Source organism: Pseudophryne corroboree (genome assembly GCF_028390025.1).
Source record: "Pseudophryne corroboree isolate aPseCor3 chromosome 8 unlocalized genomic scaffold, aPseCor3.hap2 SUPER_8_unloc_2, whole genome shotgun sequence".
Lineage (NCBI taxonomy): Eukaryota > Metazoa > Chordata > Amphibia > Anura > Myobatrachidae > Pseudophryne > Pseudophryne corroboree.
In genome coordinates, this window is record NW_026967620.1 from 213,840 (window position 1) to 231,890 (window position 18,051).

General features: G+C 45.8%; 1 long non-coding RNA gene across 4 annotated transcripts in view; it reads right to left on the reverse strand.

Annotated features, from left to right (window-relative positions):
- Nucleotides 1-6,251: 6,251 nt before the first annotated feature.
- Nucleotides 6,252-18,051, reverse strand: part of LOC134987312 (uncharacterized) — a 369,458-nt gene continuing 357,658 nt past the window's right edge. Inside the window, exons 2-9 of one of the 4 annotated variants that reach the window (XR_010192982.1) lie at nucleotides 13,784-13,811; nucleotides 9,607-11,075; nucleotides 9,114-9,478; nucleotides 7,761-8,132; nucleotides 7,502-7,677; nucleotides 7,094-7,221; nucleotides 6,677-6,804; nucleotides 6,252-6,398 (exon numbers count right to left, since the gene is read on the reverse strand). This is a non-coding gene — a long non-coding RNA (uncharacterized LOC134987312). Of the gene's footprint in view, nucleotides 6,399-6,676; nucleotides 6,805-7,093; nucleotides 7,222-7,501; nucleotides 7,678-7,760; nucleotides 8,133-9,113; nucleotides 11,076-12,262; nucleotides 12,293-12,988; nucleotides 13,056-13,783; nucleotides 13,812-18,051 lie in introns of all 4 variants that reach the window. The other 3 variants (XR_010192979.1, XR_010192981.1, XR_010192978.1) reach the window with 3 other exon arrangements.

Genomic DNA, 18,051 nt, shown 5'->3' on the forward strand with positions numbered 1-18,051 from the left:
CAGGCATTTCTCTAAACAGCGGGAAAGCCGTGCACCGCTTGCTCTCCTTTTTACCCTGCAATGGCATGTTTTTGGTATTAGGTGGAAATAAAGCTGTGACCATTTATTCTTTGCACAAAATCACAAGTCTCGTCTCCAGTTATTTGATTAGAGCAAGCCGGTGGGGCACCGGAAGGTCACCCTCTCCATCCTTACCCCAGCAATCACCGCCACTGCACTATACAAGGTCTCAGTAATCCGGATGTCCAAACTCCGGCAACAGGTTCAGAGGGCTGGAGAGGGACCTCAACACCCCAGGAGCCGAGGGCAGTAGCGGCCACCCCCCAGGTAGCAGACGGGCTCGATTCAGCAGGCTCTCACCTCGCCCGTGATGATAAGTGCCTCTTGGGATCTTCCGCCGCCGCTCAGCCGGCACCCGTCACGGAAGCCGATCACCGCCGCGTCGCCCAGCTTCGCCTCCGGACACTGCAGCGCAGACGTGGAAGCAGGGGGGAGCCAGGTCAGTGTCCTCCGCTCCAGGGGCCATCTCCGGTTCAGCGCTCCGCCGCCGTCAGTCGAACTTCCGTCCCGCCATTCAGTCCCGCCTCTATATATTTTTTTAATAAAAACAAATTGGTATCATATCTAATTTAGGCCATTCTGGCCGTCTTTTTGTTCGGGTGTGTTCTTTGGTGTGAGGGTATACTTGCAGGTGATACCAGTTATAAGAATCCACACCGTGGAAGAACAGCTACTGGAAATACTAAAATCTGAGGGATATATGCAATTCCGGATGAATTGCACCTTTTTTTCGTCCGTTTTAAAATTCGCCTGTATTCGACAGCTGCAGCCCTGCCGCCGGGACCATGAATTCACCATATGCAATACAAAACGCATTCGACACTCCCCTTGGCGGATAACGGACCAATTGGCGAGTAGTGGGCGTCCTGAATTTGACTTCCCGCCGTTTGCAGCCCTTTATTAGGGCTTGTTTGCTGCGTGCTCAGCAGCCATTTTGTGAACCTGCAGAGAGGTGTGAGGTGGTGCAGAGCTAGCAAATTGGTTGTTGTTTGCTGTGGTATAGTTTGGACACCCAGCAGGCTTTAATCCAGGACAGACAGGAGGATACCTGTTACCCCGGAGGAGAGTCATTTTTGGAGCTATTTCTACATTTTTAGGTAAGTACAACATGTGGGTCTGGTGTTGCATGTATGCGTTTGTGTAGTGGGGGTTGCCATGAGGTGTACATGGGGTGTTTGGGGTATGTCTTTGGGGTGTTTGAGGTATGTATATATATGTGTGCAGGTATGTGTATAGCTCCTGCTTGTATTGCTGCATTTTTGGGGGGAGTTTTGTGTTTTGGGGTTGTTTTTCACATTTTTTTTCTTTCTTAAAATGACTTTTTGGGTCATGCTTTTGCATTGGTGTACCTCCAGCATGTGCAGGGATGTTTTTTGTCTTGTTTGGGGTGATTTTTAGAGTGTGTCGGTATCAATCTGGTCGACATGTGATGTCGTTTGTTTGCAAAAACAGGTTTGTTTGCTCCTATTTTAGCACTGGTGTACCTCCAGCATGTGCAGGGATGCTTTTTGGCTTGTTTGGGGAGATTTGGAGCAAGTTTGTGTCTGCCATGCGGCTGACATGCCATGTCGTTTGTTTGCCAAACATGTTTTTTTGCTCCTATTTTAGCACTGGTGTACCTCAAGAATGTGCAGGGATGCTTTTTGGCTTGTTTGGGGTGACTTGGAGCAAGTTTGTGTCAGCCATGCGGTCGACATGCCATGTCGTTTGTTTGCCAAACATGTTTTTTTGCTCCTATTTTAGCACTGGTGTACCTCCAGAATGTGCAGGGATGCTTTTTGGCTTGTTTGGGGTGACTTGGAGCAAGTGTGTGTCAGCCATGCGGTCGACATGTTGTGTTGTTTGTTTGCCAAACATGTTTTTTTGCTCCTATATTAGCACTGGTGTACCTCCAGAGTGTGCAGGGATGCTTTTTGGCTAGTTTGGGCTGATTTTAGTGTGTGTCGGTATCAATGCGGTCGACATGTCGTGTCGTTTGTTTGACAAAACAGGTTTTTTACCTCCTATTTTAGCACTGGTGTACCTCCAGAGTGTGCAGGGATGCTTTTTGGCTTGTTTGGGGTGACTTGGAGCAAGTTTGTTTCAGCCATGCGGTCAACATGTTGTGTCGTTTGTTTGCCAAATATGTTTTTTTGCTCCTATATTAGCATTGGTGTACCTCCAGAGTGTGCAGGGATGCTTTTTGGCTAGTTTGGGCTGATTTTGTGTGTGTCGGTATCAATGCGGTCGACATGTTGTGTCGTTTGTTTGCTAAAACAGTTTTTTACCTCCTATTTTAGCACTGGTGTACCTCCAGAGTGTGCAGGGATGCTTTTTGGCTTGTTTGGGGTGACTTGGAGCAAGTTTGTGTCAGCCATGCGGTCGACATGTCGTGTCGTTTGTTTGCCAAACATGTTTTTTTGCTCCTATATTAGCACTGGTGTACCTCCAGAGTGTGCAGGGATGCTTTTTGGCTACTTTGGGCTGATTTTAGTGTGTGTCGGTATCAATGCGGTCGACATGTCGTGTCGTTTGTTTGACAAAACAGGTTTTTTACCTCCTATTTTAGCACTGGTGTACCTCCAGAGTGTGCAGGAATGCTTTTTGGCTTGTTTGAGGTGACTTGGAGCAAGTTTGTGTCAGCCATGCGGTCAACATGTTGTGTCGTTTGTTTGCCAAACATGTTATTTTGCTCCTATATTAGCACTGGTGTACCTCCAGAGTGTGCAGGGATGCTTTTTGGCTAGCTTGGGGTGACTGTCAGCCATTTTGTTTGTGTCAGCCATTTTGTGTTAGCACTGGTTGACCTCCAGTATGTGCAGGGATGCTTGTACAGGGCTTTTGGCTTATTTTGCTTTTTTTTTTTTTCTATTCTTTTTTTTAATTTTATTATTTTGTGTGTGTTTGGTCCTGCTTGAGAACTGAGGTCTCAGCAGCATGACGTGTGGTTACATGTAATTTTGTAATGTGTGTTAAATTTGTAAACATATATATTTTTTCTTTTTACAACAGAGATGTCTACGGCTAAGTGGTCCCGATCCCCCCCTTCCCTCCACCCCTCAGAAGATCTTTCCCTGCATAGCAATGAGGAGTGGGAGCCGGAGCCGACCCAGGAGGAGGATACGACCGACCAGTCATGCAGTGACCAGCCGCGGTCGTCAAGGGACCAAATGGAGATGTCAAAGAAAAAGAAAAAGCCTAGACAGGTGAATACTGACAACACCTGCAGACACAATAGCATCCAACTTGACACACCCTAGTTTGCGCACTGCCATGAAGACCTACAGGTATCTTTGCACACTGCCAGGGATACTGACACTCACAGGTACATACCGATCTTAGTAAATGCATGTTTTGTTTTTTTTATCCCTAAAGGCAAGAAGCCAGCCAGAGGAGCAGTCGGAGGAGGAAGCCTTTGGTGAAGATGCAGGACCGAAGAAGCCGTGTGGACCCAGATACACTGAGGCGGAAAACTGTGCCCTAGTGCATGGTGTCGACAGGTCCTACGACGTTCTGTATGGATCAAGGGCACAGACCACAGCAGCTAAGACCAAGCAAAACATCTGGGATGCCATCGCGAGACAAGTCACTGCAGTATCTGGAAACCGCCGGAGCACCAGAAACTGCATGAAGCGGTACAGTGATTGCCGCAGACAGACCAAAAAGAAGATGGGGATTCAGCGCCGACATGAGACAGCTACGGGAGGTGGTCCGGCTCTCAATCTGAAGTGGCTACCCTGGGAGAATGTTATCAAAAGGCGCATGAACCCTAACATGGTCGAAGTAGTTCGCGGAGGTGTGGACTCCAGCCGTCCTGCTGGCTTTCCCGAGGAGGAAGAACCACCCAGAAGACGGAAGACGGCGGGAGACAAGCAGTCCAAAAGAAGGCATGATGGTAAGAATACATTCAGATGAGCTGTACTAAAAAAAAATATTTTTGTATTTGCTAATGTGTTTTTTTTTCCAGACACGCCTGCCCAGAGGACATCACCTGCGCACAGGACATCGCCAGCGCACGGACCATCACCTGCGCAGCAGGCATCAGCAGCAGCGCGCGGACCATCATCTGCGCAGGCCATCACCAGATCGTCATCTCTCCAGGATCTCTGGGACTGTGACCGAAGAGCCTCAACAAGACACTACCCTTGTGGACCCATCACCCAAAATGTTTAAGTCTACAGGGTTAACGGACGAGACTTTTCTTGGGTTTGAAGACAGCCGTGCAGACGTATCCAGCCAGACCCTTGAAAAGTCTGCAGAATTGAGGACAAGTGAAGCTCCTGGAGCAGCGGCACCACCGCATGGAGAAGGTTTGTATTTATTTTTGTGGGGGTGGGGGGATGGGAGGGGTACCATTTTTGTATAGTTTATTAACTTACTTTTTTTTTTCTTTTGCAAACAGAGGTGCCACGGACCAGCAGAGGACTAGCGTCGGGGATTGGTTCCTACTACAGGCCAGATCTCATACAGGATTCATCAGAGGATGACGAGGTGGAAGTGCAGCAGCCTGCTGTTTCTACATCCCTGTGTGAGTAAATATCGAATTGTGAGCCTTCAAACAAATGTATGATGAATGTGTATAATAATTTCTAATTTTCTTTTCAGCTGCACAAATGCAATTGGTGGCAGACGTACAGGAAGGGCAGGATCCCTCAAATGTTCAGAGGGTACACACCCTGGCAGCAGAGATGAATGTCAGCCAGGATAGTTTTCGGGTTGTCGTTGGAAGCAGACTGGACGCCATTGAGAGGACAATGGATAAGATGGCAAACGGTCTGCTTGAAATGCAGAAGGCTCAAGCCGACAGCACGGCCGAAATTCAAAAGACCAGACGAGAAGATCATAGGGAGACTATGGACATCCTTCAACTTCTGACCACATCCATCAACCGGCTGGTGGAGAACACAACATGCCTGGCACACAGCTCTAACAACATGTCGGAGAGCCACCGACATTCCGCATCCAGCCAACAGATCATCGCAACCACACTGCAGATGATGTACAATAAGCTCCCAGAGCCAGCTCGTCAACACGCTGGTGATCCACCACTTCCGCTATCACAAGCCACATGGACGCCTCCTTCCCTTCCTCCACCACAATCCTGGTATAGACAGTCACAGCTGTACCAAGGATATACAGGGATGTACCCCACCCACCAGATGCCTCCACCACCAACACCGGCCGCAACATCTGCACCCGCACGGGCACCGAGGCTTATTCAACCCACTACCCAGCCGCCCAGGACATCAACGCCCCATCAGGAGGAAGACGAGGATCCGGACAGACTTCCACCATAAGCCCGGTCGTATTGTTTTATTTACCGTTATGTTTTTCATGTATCCCTTTCTTCCCCTGCCATTAGTTTTTTTTCTTCTTACTATTGTTTTATATGTGTTGGGCTCCCCCACCCGTGACCGGGTACTACCAAGGAGCTTTATGTCTAGGCATACATGCGCGGGCATGTATGCAGGTGCGTGTGGTAACGGATGAAAGCTCCTTGTGGCTACATGTGTGATGGGCCAAAGAGCTATTCTGATACCACTTTTTTTACCCAAAAAATCCTTTTTGTATTGGTGTACAATAGGCTTTCATTGTTGTGTGAATTTACTATTCACTATTGTTTGTTTTTGGCTTATTCATAGGATTGGGTTGAAAATTGAAGTGGACTGCATAGTTCGTGTTTGCGTACCAAGGTGAGTAGAGCCATGTTCCAATGTATATTTTCAAGAAACTTTGGACCGCCTGCCTTTGTGGAACCACACAGCCCGGCAATGGGTCATGCTGGGCTGTGTGGTTCCACAAGTGCAGGCGTGTCAAAGTGCTGACCACTGACACCACTATTCCACTTTGGACCGCCTGCTTTTGTGGAACCACACAGCCCAGCAATGGGTCATGCTGGGCTGTGTGGTTCCACAAGTGCAGGCGTGTCAAAGTACTGACCACTGACACCACTATTCCACTTTGGACCGCCTGCCTTTGTGGAACCACACAGCCCAGCAATGGGTCATGCTGGGCTGTGTGGTTCCACAAATGTTCTTGGGAAAGGAATGAACATCACATTAGTGTCTTTACTTATATGCTTTTTTTCCCCCATGGATATCTACACAAGAAAAGAATGTAAAGAAGAACAAACTATTTTTTTGTTTTATTACATTTCATTTTTTATTTCAAAAATAAAATTAAATTTTTCTTTAATAAATATTTAAATTGAGAAGTTTTCTGTGGTTTTTATTTAAATTATTAGCAAATACAATGTTAAATATGAGATGCAGTGGAATTGTTAGGTCACCCATGGTACATCAGGGGAACTGTCGTGTCCCTTCACATCCACGCAACTTGGGAAGGATACTCCGCAAGACCTGTGGAAGAGAATAGTATGAGGTTCCAGCTATTGGTAATAGTGTCACCTTGGTATGGAAAAGACGAGGTACAAGCAACACGACACAAGCAGGTTACAGTGGGCCCAAATGCAACCCCCCGGCACTTGCGTAACTACACATCCAAACATTCCCTGACACAGCGTAAGCATTGGTGTGTCAGGGCATGATTGGATGTAGTTTTGCAAATGCCGGAGGGCTGCACTTTGGACATGCAGGGGTGACATGGACAGGAGGGAGTTTTGGGCAATACATCTCACCTGAGGAGGGTTGTCAGCTACATGGCGGAGGTTCAGGTCCACATCACAAGTAGGTCGCCCATGGTACATCAGGAGAAATGTCGTGTCCCTTCACATCCACACCACTTGGGAAGGATACTCCGCAAGACCTGTGGAAGAGAATAGTATGAGGTTCCAGCTACTGGTAATAGTGTCACCCTGGCATGGAAAAGACAAGGTACAAGCAACACTTTGACACAATCAGGTTACAGCAGCCTTTGTCTCAAATTCAACCCTCCGGCACTTGAGAAATTATACATCCAAGCATGCCCTGACACAGCGTAAGCATTGGTGTGTCAGGGCATGATTGGATGTGCAGTTTTGCAAACGCCGGAGGGCTGCACTTTGGACATGCAGGGGTGACTTGGACAGGAGGGAGTTTTGGGCAATACATCTCACCTGAGTGGGGTTGTCAGCTACATGGCGGAGATTCAGGTCCACATCACAAGTAGGTCGCCTATGGTACATCAGGAGAAATGTCGTGTCTCTTCACATCCACGCAACTTGGGAAGGATACTCCGCAAGACCTGTGGAAGAGAATATTATGAGGTTCCAGCTATTGGTAATAGTGTCACCCTGGTATGGAAAAGATGAGGTACAAGCAACACGACACAAGCAGGTTACAGTGGGCCCAAATGCAACCCCCCGGCACTTGTGTAACTACACATCCATACATTCCCTGACACAGCGTAAGCATTGGTGTTTCAGGGCATGATTGGATGTGCAGTTTTGCAAATGCCGGAGGGCTGCACTTTGGACATGCAGGGGTGACTTGGACAGGATGGACTTTTGGGCAGTACATCTCACCTGAGGGGGGTTGTCTGCTACATGGCGGAGGGTCAGGTCGCCCATGGTGGAGTTAGATAAATGGGTCCAATATTTGCGGCAACCCAACAACAGGAGAAAACAGGGGGTAACAGGTCGTCAACAGGACAAAACTTTGAAAACAGGCCTGGGAAGGTGCGTCAACAGGACGTAAAACTCTGAAATACATAAATAAAGATGTTTTTTTAGAATATTACAATCTCAGTTTACACGATAATACAAATGTTACAAGTATACTCACAGGCAACGGAAAAAAAGTTTTGTACCAATGTCCGTCGGGAATCATCTCCTTCGTCCATACCCACCGGTAGAGCAGAAGAACGGTTCCCGCGTCAGAAAGCACTGTGACGAAGAGTCACCGGCAAACAGTTTGCGACACATATGTTGTGTAAAATACAACATGCATTTACCATGCCGCAAACCTTTCCCAGTGAATACAAAAGAGCACCGCCGGAAGTGCCTAAACATCTAAACCGGCTTTTAAGTACCCCGAAGGCACGTTCAATTATTTGCCTCGATGCTTTGTGTGTCTCTTGGTAACGTTTTTCTGCTCTACCAACAGGATTTGACAATGGGGTCAAGAGCCACGATTTGTTGGGATAACCCGCATCGCCTATAAGAAAAGAAAAAAAAATGGTGGGTAATATAAAAAAAAAATAAAAAAAAATAAAAACAATTAAAATAAATACCTAACAGCCAGCCACCCGGCATCTTTCCTGTTTCGAACTTCTCAAACAGCGATGACTGACTTAGGATGAAGTAGTCGTGAGACGATCCAGGAAATCCCACAAAAATATTCAAAAATTTCATGTTGACATCACAGACCGCCTGTACATTCATGGAGTGGAAATGTTTTTGGTTCCGAAAACATTCTTCCGAATTCCATCGCGGTCTGATCTGCACGTGGGTTCAGTCAATCGCGCCCAGAACATTGGGAAATTTGTATTTGGTAAAAAAGCCTAATTTGATCTCACGACATTCGCTGTCCGTCTCTGGAAATGTGATGTACTGGATCGTCAATTTGCGGAAAGCCCTAAAGACCTGGGTTATACAGCGCGACAGTGTCGACTGTGAAAAACCGCATGTTTGAGACAGTGTAGGCTGGAATGTGCCTGACGCCAAAAAATGTAACGTAGAATGTCATGGTTCAGTTGTTCCATGTCACTTCCCAATTTCCCGGCTTTCGGGGATTGGAAATGTTAAAACATATTAGGGACCTATCTACATGGTATTGGTGGAGCTTCAAACCAGGAGGCCTAGAAATATTAAATTTCTTGTCCACCGGTCTCCCACCCCTTAACTCAAGTACCTCATCTATCGATAAAGAGTATGGCACTAGTCCTGACTTTCTATGACCTTGAGGTACTTGTGAGCACACCCAGCATTCTGTTTGGTTTAAAACCTTACCCACTAATGAGTGATAGTCACTCAACGGATGACGGTCCATGTTGATATTAAGGCTGGACTGACATCTCTGGATGCACCCATCCTCAACTATGTTTTCACAATTCCTACAGATACAATTCTCTTCAGCTAACAATCCTTCACAATGTCTCTTAGTGTCATGGCTACCAGATCGTTTTCTGATACTCGCCTTTACTCGGTGATTGTGTTGCTCTTGGAATTCTACTACTCCATCCTGATCATCAGAACCCTTTCCAGATCCTTTCTCGACCTCACTGGTACTCTCACCGAAACAGACTGCTCTGGTCAACAACAGGGTCAACAGGAAAACACGGACTGCAGTCTCTTGGTGCGAGTCCATCTTACAAGAGGAGAAAGAGAAAGTTGTAATGGGGGTACAGAAATTAATTGAAGGGGAAAAAAACTTGTTACGATAATTTGTCCTCTAGTCTTTTTGTTCTTCTTGCTCAGTTGTCATCTCAAAGGTGCTGTCTCTCAGTCTTCCCACAACGAACACTCCGGTGATACAATATTCTTTCCAAATCAGTGATCTTTCTGTAAGGAGCATAAATCTTGCATTACCATTTATCTAACTTTTGTGTGACATACCATCCGTAAAACATGAAAGAACAAAAAGAGAGAGAACAATTAGGAAAAAAAAACATTGTCGGATTTCCGTTCACCATTAGGCTTTTTACACCAACATGTCCATAGGTATCTCTGCACTTTCTCCCCCACCAGTATTTCCACTCTCCACCCTTTGTGCCTGGCCAAACACAACGATGCTGGTAAGATATACTGGGGTTGGGTAGACCTCTGAAAAGACCAAGTAGTCATGTGACGTTTGAGTTCTGCTGGTGAACGTTAGCGATGAGAAGGAAACATTTAAAGATAAATTACAAAGTTTACCCGGCCGTCCCTGTGTCTACAAGGAATTGACCTCCCAATTACATTGACTGTAACCTCAGGCTTACTATCAAGGCTAATGATCAACTTCACTGGCTGCAAATTACAGGTGCTTCCCAAAATTCTTCCTATATGATCCCTGATTACAATTACGTGTGTCATAACTTTGCTTGTGTTCTTGTCTAGGAGGTCTGACTTTATGTGTGCTGTTACAGTTGCTGGCATAATGCCCTTCCCTTTTACAAAGATAACAAACCCTTGGCTTCCTCCATGTGCCAGTGGCCTGGGGTTTTGGTCGATTTGATGCCTCTTCTAGTGCTTGGATGTTCATCACCATCAACCGCTCTCCCCGTGCTTCCCTGGTTCTTTGGATATTACGGTCATGCTCGATAGCGGACTCTCTTAATGCAGCCACCGAGATACCTCTCCAGTTAGGTAGAGAGGTTTGTACCCTGATTCTTAGTGTGTCTTTTAAGCCATCCATTAATACGGACACAGCTACCTCCCTATAATGTACATTATCCTCAATGTCCGTGATCCCAGTGTATCTAGATATTTCCTGCAGTGCTCGATGGAAATATTCCGCTGCCATTTCACCTTCTTTTTGGCTAATGGAGAAAATTTTGTTCCACTTGACAACAGTTGGGAAATATACTCCTAATTGCAGATTGATTTGTCGTACATTCTCCTGAGTGTATTCCTCAGTGAGAGGTACGTCTGCGTCTAATTTACAATCAGTAATAAATTTCGCAGGGTCAATATTGGAGGGTAGACATACCCTCAGCAATGTCCGCCAATGTTTGTTATTGGGTTATGCGGAGTTACCTAATTTTTTAATGAACCTTTGGCATGCGGCTAGATCTTTCCTGGGATCAGGAAATTCAGACATAATTGTCCTTAATTCTGTCTGGGACCAGGGGCAATGCCCCTGACGTGAGTGACTCCCAGAGTGTCAGTCTGTCCATTTGGGACTGCAATCACCCTGACAGAATTAAGTTCAACTACATCATCTTGTGTTGACTCTACAATGTGAGGTGCAATTGTCTGTGCATAATATACAATACCGTACTTACCTGTGGACACGACCTCACCTGACCCTCCATTAGGGGGCTTTACTACTGTCTTTACCGATTGGGCCGTGCCCACCTGGGTGTCTCGTATGATGGCTGCTGGAAAAGGTGCCGACATCATGCTGGGCTCAGTTTCTTGCTTGTAATCCTGAGGGAAGTTTAACATGGGGTGCAACCTGCATGGGTTAGAATTTGTACATTTATCAGTTTTCCTTCTATCATTATTACATTTACTACTATCATTATTAATACAGTTACTAAGTGCATTATTATCATCATCATATCCCAGTATGCCATTCTCTGTAGCCATTGTTTCTCAAGTTGCCATGTGTTTCCTGCTAAGGTGGGAATCAGCTGTGCCAGCTAATTCCCTTTGTATCTCACCTTCCTGTTGCCATAACTGTAAACAATCATAATGCCTAATCCTCTGTTTTGCAGATTTTATTAGACATATCCTTTTTCTTAGATTTTGCAATACCTCAGGATTCAAACTGCCGACCCTGGGGTACTGTTCACCATCATCCTCAGTCATTCGTTCCCATTCTTTGCATAAGACCTGTGTGTGTGATCCATATTTCTCACACATTATATACCGTGCTGTCCCTTTGGGCCAACCAATACCAACGTGAACCCTTGTTGATAGTCCCTTACTTGAGCAACTGGTCCCCATTATTTGCAGGTATTGCTTTCTCAGCGAACCCTTACAAAAATACAAGTTCCCAGAGGTAAGGCGACGGTGAAAGTCCAACGAGTGCCTTCACCCACTCTCGCCCCTATTGGCTGATACGAATTCCAGCAGTGTGCCCACCACTGGTCGTACCCAATCTCGGGATCTTTTTGGAACCTCTATTTACTGAGAGCGTGTGGGAGTATGCTACCCCTCCCAGTAAATATCAGTTGTTGGAGATTTCCTGAGTGAACAGCGAAACTCACTTAAAATAACTAAAACCTACACAAATCACGTTAAAGTGTACAAATAGGGTTTTTGATCCCGCAAAGCGTACGCAAATTGCGTAATGGGTATCAAGGCAACTAACTAATGCACACAATTACATGCGGTACAGTCGCACTGCATATAAGTAACTATTACTTATCCGCTGAACGACCAATGAAATCGGTTGTTCAGGCTGCGAAACCTTCAGCTGGAGCATTATACTAACGGGCCTATATGGGTACTACGCCAACCCCCGGGGCTGCGCTTTCTACCTCTGACCTTTCTTTTTGGTCACGGTTTTCAGAGCGTTGCGAGAGTTTGCCGTTTTCTGACTTCGCAGTCCTCTTGTCTGCTGATACTAATTGCTCCTTTACCTTATACAATGTTAACGTGAGCAAGCCAATCCCACGCCACCAAGTCTCCACTCACCTGGTGTGGTCTCCGAAGGTATCTCGATTTCTGGGTTCACAAAAAAGAATACCTTTATTTGCACACTCACTCCTGTTCACTCATATGCACACTGATTTTTCTGTACAGAAATTACTTTCATTCAGGCAAACAGTTCAATCATCGAGTTTTGCAATAGAAAAAGGTTCTTTTTAAACTAAACTTTTTGGAAACTGAACAAACTTGTGCTATTATCACGTGGCTACTATACCGCCCACACTAAAACAATGCTATCATGTGATTTGAATTTAGTGGGCGTATCCGTACGCACGCTGCGTATTATACGCCACATGTGTAGGCCTTTGCGTTTGCGTATGTAATCTCGCACGTTGCCCGAGACACGTATACAAAAGGCCAGATACGCTCACAATAACACAAATAACACGCTTCTATAAATGTAAACGATGTTCAACTATAATCGCTTACCGAACACCACACAGTATCTTCTGTGCTGCATGCGTGTTTTTACAATTACTCCCTTAAGTATTACTTTATAATATCAACTAAATAGCACCAAATTTCCTCAGCACGTGTCTAGCAATCAATTCTAATGGCAACAAGAGAGTAGCTATGCGAAAATACACAGATACAATTCTAAATTAATCTAGTAATCAATGCTTCCAATAGTATGATTCATATTGGGTAGCTATCTTGTAGAACATACATTGATATAAACACACACATAATTATAATATTATCTCTATGTACCCATTAAGTGTTTCTAATTTGCATATGAATGCTGTGCTTTTGACTGTCTGTGAAGGTGATTTTTTCACTGCCAGGAAAAAAAGCAGCCATACAGGTTAATTTGCATTTCAATTGCTATCCTACAACAAACAGAGTTTACCTGAATCACAGAGGTAAGGAGAGAGAAAAAAACAAAAAACAAAACAAAACTTTTTTTTTATCTGTGTGTGTCATTCCTAAATTAAATATTCATTTTACTATTATCTTTCATTAAGCCCCATCTGAAACTATTTGTAATTGATTATGACATTGGTTAAATAAATGCATTGGTAACTCAAATGGTGATTTCTTTTTGACCATGGCCGGCTTATTATTCCTGAGTAGACTGAAAATCAGCTATTTTAGAAAAACATTCTTTTGGACCTTCCCAAAATGGCCGCTGCTCCTCCCCCTTCCACATCCATGAAGGTTACACAAAATGGAGGACAGACCATGCGGCTTCCTTTGTCACAAAAAAATCACCATGCAAGCCCCTGAAGTTATTTTAGGCCTAAGTTAAAAACAACAACAACAACAACAACAACAACACTATATCAGGCTTTTGCAGCAACTTTTAAATATACTTTTAAACCTACTTAAACAGATAAGCAATCCAATCTGAATAAAACACAATATGACTCATTTGAACCTTGTTTTGTAACAATATGATCAGATTTGCAGAGTACAGGTGTGTGCGTGTGTTGCGTGTTTTGCGTGCGCAGTTGGCACCAAACAGAAATTAAACAGATTTAAAAGACAATAGCTTAACGTTCTTACCTTTCGGTTCCGGATCCCACCAGCAGCCCTACAAACCAAGCAGAGGAGACGCTTATCTGATCAGCACTACCGTATCCCCAACCACCAAACGGATAACAGGGGATACTACCTTCCCGCCCTTTGCTGACGGATAAAGTCTACCCGGTTCCGCTTGGCTGCGGATATGAGGAGGCCCGGATGAGTCCCCCAATTGATAAAGTCAAATATTTACCTTTGAACATAAGCTATGTATTAACACCATGAAGCCGTTATGGCCGCTAAACCACGTGCACGTGCTACGCACTTTGTACGCTATTTGCATATAAAGACTTTGCACGTGGTACGCACGTAACGTACACACGCTGCGCTGGGCGTATGGAATACACACAGCAGGCGCACACACAGTTCATAACCTTTTAGACCTTGTTATGTTAAACACAGAGATGATATGCTTAAACTCTAAACCTTACTCATAAAGCACTGCAGCGATGTGACGCTGGAAAACCTTAATAATGCGTATGCAATATGAGCGATTGAGACGCTCAGAAACCCTTAGTAGTAAATGATGAAATACACATGACCTGGTAAGGTTCCAACACCTTCATAGAAGATACTTTTAGTATGAAAAAGGGGAAAACAATTACAGCTTATACACTACAGACCTAACATTAATATCTAAACATAATAACAAGAAATAAGATATAAACATTAGCAAAGCACACAGAGTGAGAATGAATGGCATACACAAAGAATAACAAAATGGCTACTGAGAAATATACATACATGAGAAAGTTTCGCCGGCGCAACCTGAATTCAGTCCTCAGCTATCAAGGAGAAAGCCTTCAGAGTCTTGTGTGTCAATGCCTGTTGCAAGCTATATTTATTCACTAGCTCAAGACATACTACAATAGACACTGTGTGCTCTTTTTCCATTGGTTAGGGGGTGGGACATGTCCTGCACCAGGGGCCATTGGTTAGTTCAAGAAGTGGGTGATGACTAGGACTTGTTAGTATTCCAAATTCCTGTCTGTCTGGAATGTTGTGGGTAGCTATTGTTTCGGATCTTCCAAACAAACTGGCTCTGGGCTTTGTTTACCCCACTGTCCCCTCCTTTAGTTGAGACAATGACAACTGAGCACTTATTATTCTGGAGAGAAACCTGGCCCTATTCATAAACAAAGGTGTAAGCCCTCTTCATAGAATCTCAAAGCTTAGTGTAAATAAGGCCATTGTATCTCAACTGTGGGAAATTCATGTGTGAATTCCATTCTGATCATCTGCCCATTTGTAATATATTTTAAATGCAATTTTATATCTATTTTCTACTTCTGCGCATAACTATACGCAGAAATATGTGAATCTTTCCTAACTATCATAGGAATATTACTCTTAAAATACCCTACAGCTGGATACTAAACACCACCTTTCAACCTTTATCTGAGCCTTCCTAGCATGTAAAGAGGAATCTCTCTGTCCAAGAACCGTTTAAACGTAACATACTTGCTGACGATGTCTAGGGGAATATTAACTATAAAACACACTATATGGGTTAAATATGTTGCGATCGAGTCGCCCGCTACATGCTCACAAACTCTACCGTAAATGCGCATACCACGCGCGTGATCGCCGGCGCGATCTTACGCAATTTGCGGATATGAGCACGCACCGCAGACTGGGTGCACGTACAGCAGGCATGTGCATGGGGTTAGTACAAGGCATGTGAATCAAGATATTTTTCGACTTTGACAATATATATATATATATATATATATAATAATATATATATACACACACTCATACATACATATGGAAACCCCCCCCCCCCCCCCCCCCGAAAATCCTGCGTTTGCCACTGATACAATACAGAGAACAATGCAGCAGGGGATTAAGTCATTACAGCAGAGGATTAAGTCTGACTGGCCAGTCACAGTTAATCCTATTAACCGTCAAGATAAATGTGGAAACATCTGTACATGAATAGTGTTCATCAGAGGTTCCATATTGTGAGAAACCATCATACAGGTAAGCTGCATGTTGAATTGAAAAGAAAATCATGTTGCCACGCCCCTTCTGTTATGTGACCATGCCCATTTTTTTCCAGCATGCGCACACAATTTCTTTGTAAGGCTTTTGATTTCTTTTTTTTTTTGGAGGGGGGGGGGGGGGGGGGCATTCTAAATTTTGCCCTGGGCTCCAATAACCCTAGTTACGCCTCTGGTGAATAAATTCCATGCGCATGTGCGTGGTGTCTACTCTGTGGAGAGAGGGACTGGGGACGGTGCCAGCAGCTCCCACAGTGACAAAAACAGAAGGTGTGGCTCACGGGCACAGCATTTCCCACAAAGCCACACCCCCAGTCATGAGGCCACGCCCCCAAGTGCAGTGGTGCCGATTTCAATTTACAAGAAGGCGGAAGGTAAGACAATGTAGACTTGTGTGTATCCCACATTTATACCTCCTTATAACTGAAAAGATGGAACAGTGGAGAGGAAAAGCGTGTAAATACAGGGTGAGCACAGTAGGTGTGTGTTCATGTAAACAGAGGTAAGGGTGGGTTCATGCAAATGCGGGTAAGGGTGAGTTCATGCAGTAAGGGTGGGTTCATGCAAATGTGGCTAAGGGTGGGTTAATGCAAATGTCGCTAAGGGTGGGTTCATGCAAACGCGTCTAAGGGTGGGTTCATGCAAATGCGGCTAAGGGTGGGTTCATGCAAATGCAGCTAAGGGTGGGTTCATGAAAATTCGGGTAAGGGTGGGTTCATGCAAATGAGGCTCTTGTATTCCTGCAGAAACGTGTATACGGCTGTAAGGCACCATGGGAGTTTTTAGCAGCCGTACAAACGCTAAGCCGCCGCCCTCTGGGAGAGTATCTTAGCAGAAGTGCGAACGAAAGGATCACAGAGCGGCTACAAAAAAAAAAAAGTGCAGTTTCAGAGTAGCTCCAGACCTACTCCCCTCCACTACCCCTCATCCTCAGCACCTTTCCTCTCCACCACTCCTCCTCATCCTCAGCACCTTTTCTCTCCACCACTCCTCTTCATCCTCAGCACCTTTCCTCTCCACCACTCCTCCTCATCCTCTCCACCACTCCTCCTCATCCTCAGCACCTTTCCTCTCAACCAATTCTCCCCATCCTCAGCGCCTTTTCCTCGCCACCACTCCTCCTCATCCTCAGAACCTTTCCTCACCACCACTCCTCCTCATACTTAGCACCTTTCCTCTCCACCACTCCTCCTCATCCTCTCCACCACTCCTCCCCATCCTCAGCACCTTTCCTCTCCACCACTCCTCCTCATCCTCAGCACCTTTCCTCGCCACCACTCCTCATCCTCAGCACCTTTCCTCGCCACCACTCCTCCTCATCCTCAGCACCTTTCCTCTCCACCACTCCTCCTCATCCTCAGCACCTTTCCTCTCCACCACTCCTCCCCATCCTCAGCACCTTTCCTCTCCACCAATCCTCCCCATCCTCAGCACCTTTCCTCGTCACCACTCCTCCTCATACTCAGCACCTTTCCTCTCCACCACTCCTCCTCATCCTCAGCACCTTCCCTCTCCACCACGCCTCCTCATTCTCAGCACCTTTCCTCTCCACCACTCCTCCTCATCCTCAGCACCTTACCTCGCTACCACTGCTCCTGTTCCTCAGCAACTTTCTTTGCCACCACTCCTCCTCATCCTCAGTGCCTTTCCTTGCCACCTCTCCTCCTCATCACCTTTCCTCGCCACCACTCCTCCTCATCCTCAGCACCTTTCTTCGCCACCACTCCTCCTCATCCTCAGCACCTTTCCTCTCCACCACTCTGCCTCATCCTCAGCACCTTTTCTCTCCACCACTCCTCCTCATCCTCAGCACCTTTCCTCTCCACCACTCCTCCTCATCCTCAGCACCTTTCCTCTCCACCACTCCTCCTCATCCTCAGCACCTTTCCTCTCCACCACTCCTCCTCATCCTCAACACCTTTCCTCTCCACCACTCCTCCTGATCCTCAGAACCTTTCCTCTCGACCAATTCTCCCCATCCTCAGCGCCTTTTCCTCGCCACCACTCCTCCTCATCTTCAGAACCTTTCCTCTCCACCACTCCTCCTCATCCTCAGCACCTTTTCTCTCCACCACTCCTCCTCATCCTCAGCACCTTTCCTCTCCACCACTCCTCCTCATCCTCAGCACCTTTCCTCTCGACCACTTATCCCCATCCTCATCGCCTTTTCCTCGCCACCACTCCTCCGCATCTTCAGCACCTTTCCTCTCCACCACTCCTCCTCATCCTCAGCACCTTTCCTCGCCA